Source organism: Vombatus ursinus, unplaced genomic scaffold, assembly GCF_900497805.2.
Source record: "Vombatus ursinus unplaced genomic scaffold, bare-nosed wombat genome assembly UNPS02009994.1, whole genome shotgun sequence".
NCBI classification, from domain to species: Eukaryota; Metazoa; Chordata; class Mammalia; order Diprotodontia; family Vombatidae; genus Vombatus; species Vombatus ursinus.
The window spans coordinates 2,088,937-2,093,764 of NW_020949772.1; positions in this window are offsets into that span (position 1 = coordinate 2,088,937).

The following is a 4,828-nucleotide window of genomic DNA, read 5'->3' on the forward strand; positions in this document are numbered from 1 at the left end:
TATCTATCTATCTATCTATCTATCTATCTATCTATCTATCTATCTATTATTTCTCTACTCTCTATATGCCAAGACCTGTGTGAGGGACAATTTTGTGGTTGTTCAGTCATTTAGTTGTGTCCTACTCTTTGCAGAGGGAATTCACTAATCAGGAGGTTCTTTATATTAATCAACTCACATGCCCAGTTCTAGGTGATACAGTGGATAAAACAATAGAGCTCAGAATCAGAAAGATTTACACTTAGTGAATATTTGTTTCCTTTCTTCTTCCAATTTCCATACATACAAGAGAGTGTTACATAGTGGATAGCCTCAGAGTTAGGAAGGTCTGGGTTCAAACTCTACCTTTGAGGTATATGGGCTGCATAACCCTAGGCAAGACCCTTACTCTTTCAATGCTTCAAGACTCTCTTAAGATTTTAAGTCTCTAGGACTAGAAGATGTCAATATGTATTGGCAGAGAAAATTCCTTCATTGGGAGTTCACCTTAGGCCAGTTCAATCATAGACCAGTGAATAGAAGAATGAATGAATGAGTGAGTAAGTAAATGAATGAGTAAGATGGAAAGGAAGCAAGTAGTGAGTGAGTGGACAAGTGGGTGAGGAGTGGGAAGATCAATAAAAAATAAAACTATGTTTGAATGTCAAGACTCTACTCAGGGTACAAACTCATCCAAGAAGGCTTTCTCACTCAGTGAATGTCAGTCAGTCCATAATAAACACCACTGAAATGTCAGCTATTGATTGGGAAGAAGCTCGAATAATAACTTGATGAGACTTTGTGACCACTTGAGATTCCTACCTTCAGGGGGAGCGTGGCCAGGCAAGCAGCCTAGAAAAGGACTTGTTGATTCACTTTGTGTTACTAAATGAAAAAATCGATGGGAAAGGCTTCGGCACAATTAATAAAGCCTTCATGAGGAAAACAAGATATGAAAAATACCACTCTGTGAGCCGAGTGCATTTGGAAACAGCTGAAATGATGCGTGGCTGACAAGGATGTCAGAGGACTCCCATAAAATGCTGTGTGAGAAGCAGCGTGGATGACCAATTCACTTCCCTCCCACTCACATTAATGCAATTCAATACAATCCTGTTGAAGGAACTGGAGGTGTCAGTGTTTCAGAGTAATTAAAGGATGAAATTTGTTTTACTTGGCTACAGAAGGCAGACCTAGAAACAATAGGCTAAAGTGACTAAGAGGAAAATTTAGACTTGATAGAAGGAAACATTTCTTAACCATTACAGCTGCCAATCATTAGAAGGATGGAATCTATACAGGAATAACCTGTACTTCACCAGAGAAGGGGAATGATTCTGCCAAGGAAGGAAAATTATAAGAAGGTAGATTTCATGAGACACCTGTCCCATAATGCAACAGGTCTAATGCAGCGGGTCATCTTGAGGAGCAATGAGCTTCCCAGCCTTAGAAGTGTCTGAACAGAGGAGGGATATCCATCTATTAGGAGTACTGGGGGTGGGGGAAGGGAATAGTTTCTTATGTTGCTCTAAATGACCTTTGAGGTTCTTTCTAATTCTGAGATTCTAAAATAGTGCTTTGTATACCATTGGGGTTTAATAAATGTATCTTGAAAGGAATTATGGATTTACACATTCCCTCCTATCTAGAATGTGCTCTTAGCTCTGCCCTATAGAATTCCTATCTTCTGCAAAGCACACTCAGGTGTTACTTCCTACCCAAGGCCTCACCTTTCCCCATTCTCCAAGTTGTCACTATTCTCTCCCTCCAAAAATTACTTCCGTTACTTTATATGTACTTTGGATTTATTTGCTTTGGCATGCATTTCCCTCATAGAATATAAGCTCATTAAGGGCAGGGATGGTTCCATTTCTGTCGGTCAATCCCTACTATCCAACACAATGTCTGGTCTGTAATAGGTAGTTAAATGAATTTTTGTTCATAGGATCATAGGCTTAGAAGTCAAAGAGGCTGAAGAGGTCACTTAGACCAAACCTCTTATTGTATAGATGAGGAAACTAAGGCCTAAATGACTTGGCCCAGGTCACATGGTTAGTAAGTCTCGATATTGAATGGAGTGTTGTGATTTATGTGTTTCTATAATAGGATTCCCTTTGGGAGAACACAGGTTGTCATATAGAGAGATGTGGGGACCTGGAACATAGTTTTAGCCTGAGGCTGGACTTGGCTTTCCTTTTCCAATTTTCTTGAAGTCTGATGCTAGCTTTACTATGTATACACACACACACAAACACACATGTGCATGCATGTATACATATATGTGTATGTATGTATATATACTAAATAAGTATTAAGGAAATATTGAGCAAGAGTAGCTTTATGTTCTTCCCACACACCACTTGCTTGCTCAGAGTCAAAATCAGATATTTTTAATTCTCCTGTAAAAGATTTCCTTTAAAAAAAAAAAGTCAGATAGGTGAGAATGTTTGTTCAAACACACATGATCAAGTGTTTAAGTACACACATACTCATGTATAACACACACACACACACACACGCACACAGAGCAGCTTCCCTATTCTAGAACACTAGGCACATCCCTTGCCCTAACCCTGGTCTTTGGGGACATTACTTATTCAGGAAGCACACCACTATTAAATGTGTCACTGTCCATTAACACCCGCTTGAATCCTTTCTTTCCACTCAACTTCTGAAATGCCTAATGTGATTAAGAGTTTGCTTGAAAAGATGTTTCCAAGCCTCCAGTCTGGATGAATCTTTCTGAATGTTAATTACCCCACTTTTGACATGTGCCCTTGAACTGATGTGTTTTAATTTTTTTTTAATCCCCATCATTTATTGACAGAGGGTAATTAGTATGAAGAAGCAGATGACCGCCTTGTTTTGCACTATCGCAAGGAGTGCAGAGAAAGCTTTCTTATTCTATCTATACTCTCTTCAAATCTGAACCAACCCACCCATGATAGTTCAGACCACCCCTCTTCTGCCCCAATAGTTGTCTTCTCTTGGGCCATGTCTCCACTCCATGGTGTTCTTCCTTGGATTGGTGAGTTCCTTTCTTAAATTCCACTTGAGAATGCACTCACAGCAGCCACTATGTGCCCTTCAAACATGCACCAGCTCTTGACTCTCCAGATCCACATATCCATGTTGTTCAGGCACACCTACCTTCCCTAACTCTCCCTTTTTTTTAATTGAGATCTTCCCCCTCTAGAAAGTAAACTCCTTGAGGACAGGCACTGTCTTTCTTTTTGCTTGTATTTATTCTCCATGTTTAGCTCAGGATGTGGCCCCTTAATAAGAGCTTAATAAATTATCTGTCATCTACCTATCTATCTACCATCTATTTATCTATCTATTTATCTATCTATCTATCTATCTATCTATCTATCTATCTATCTAATCCTGTCCTATCTCTGGTCTATCTCTATTCTCTTGTCCACTGTTTGCTAGGAGTACACAATATCTAAATAACTATGTTCAAGTTTTGTCATCTGTAAAATGAAGGATCTATACTCAATAGCATCTAAAGTAGTTCATATGATCTTTTCCTAGGTCAGAAACTCCCTGATAGCAGAAGGGGAAAGCCCATTCTAGGCCCTCTGGGGAAGGGAGTCTATTCCCTGCTATCTCTACCCCCTACCCTGAGAACATCAGTGCTATAGACAGGACACTGGACCTTGGTCATGATCCTCTGAATAATTTTGCTAGGAAAGTTAAATATTTCAAACCTTTGGGAATGATGGCATCAAGAGCACCCTATGCTTCTCTATTTGAGCTTTGTGTCCTTGGTCTTCCTGTGAACACAAGGCTGTCCTACTCCAGGGCCAATTCCTGTCTTTCAGTTCAATTCAGTCAGTCAATAAGCATTTATCAAGGCTTACTAAAGGCCTGGGCACCTACGTGGTCCAGTGGGTAGAGTACTGGGCCTGGAGTCAGGGAAGACTCATTTTCTTGAGTTCAAATCTGGCCTCAGGCATTTACTAACTGTGTGACCCTAGGCAAGTCACTTAACCCTGTTTGCCTCAGTATCCTCATCTGTAAAATGAGCTGAAGAAGAAATGGAAAACCATTCTGTATCTTTGCCAAGAAAACCTCAAATCAGATCATGTAGAGTTGGACATGACTGAAAAATGACTCAACAAAAACAAAAAATTTTCTGGAGTAGCACACTTCCTTTTGCTGTTGTCTTCTTTATACTTTTCTTTCTTAATTACTGCTCCTTCTTTTGTTTTATTTGATTTTATTTTTGTGAGGAACATAGTACCTAATACCCTCCCCTTTCTATTTTTCTGCAGGGCAGGATAGATTTCTATACCCCATTGCCTGTATATCTTTTTTCCCAGTTGCATGTGAAAACAATTTTTGACATTTGTTTTTAAAACTTTGGGTTCCAAATTTTCTCCCTTCCTTCCTCCCCATCCACTCTCATCTAGAAGGCAAGCAACTTGATGCAGGTTATACATATGTAGTCATGCAAAACACTTCCATAGTAGTCACATTGTGAAAAACTAACTATATTTCCTTTCATCCTATCCCACTCCCCATTTATTCTATTCTCCTCTTTGACCCTGTCTTTCCTTAGGAGTGTTTGCTTCTGATTACCTCCTTACCCAATCTGCCCTCCCCTCTATCATCCCCCTGCTTTCTTATTCCCTTCCTCCCTACTTTCCTGTAGGGTAAGATAGATTTGCATTGCTACTCTCATTCTTTACCTTCTTGGTGCAGGAAGGGGGTGGGCAGAATACAATTTCCTGTATCCACTCCACCCCAACCCCTTAGCACTTCTTCCTGATATGAGGATACAACCTTCTAAAGGTTTCCTTCCTTCCTTCCTTCCTTCCTTCCTTCCTTCCTTCCTTCCTTC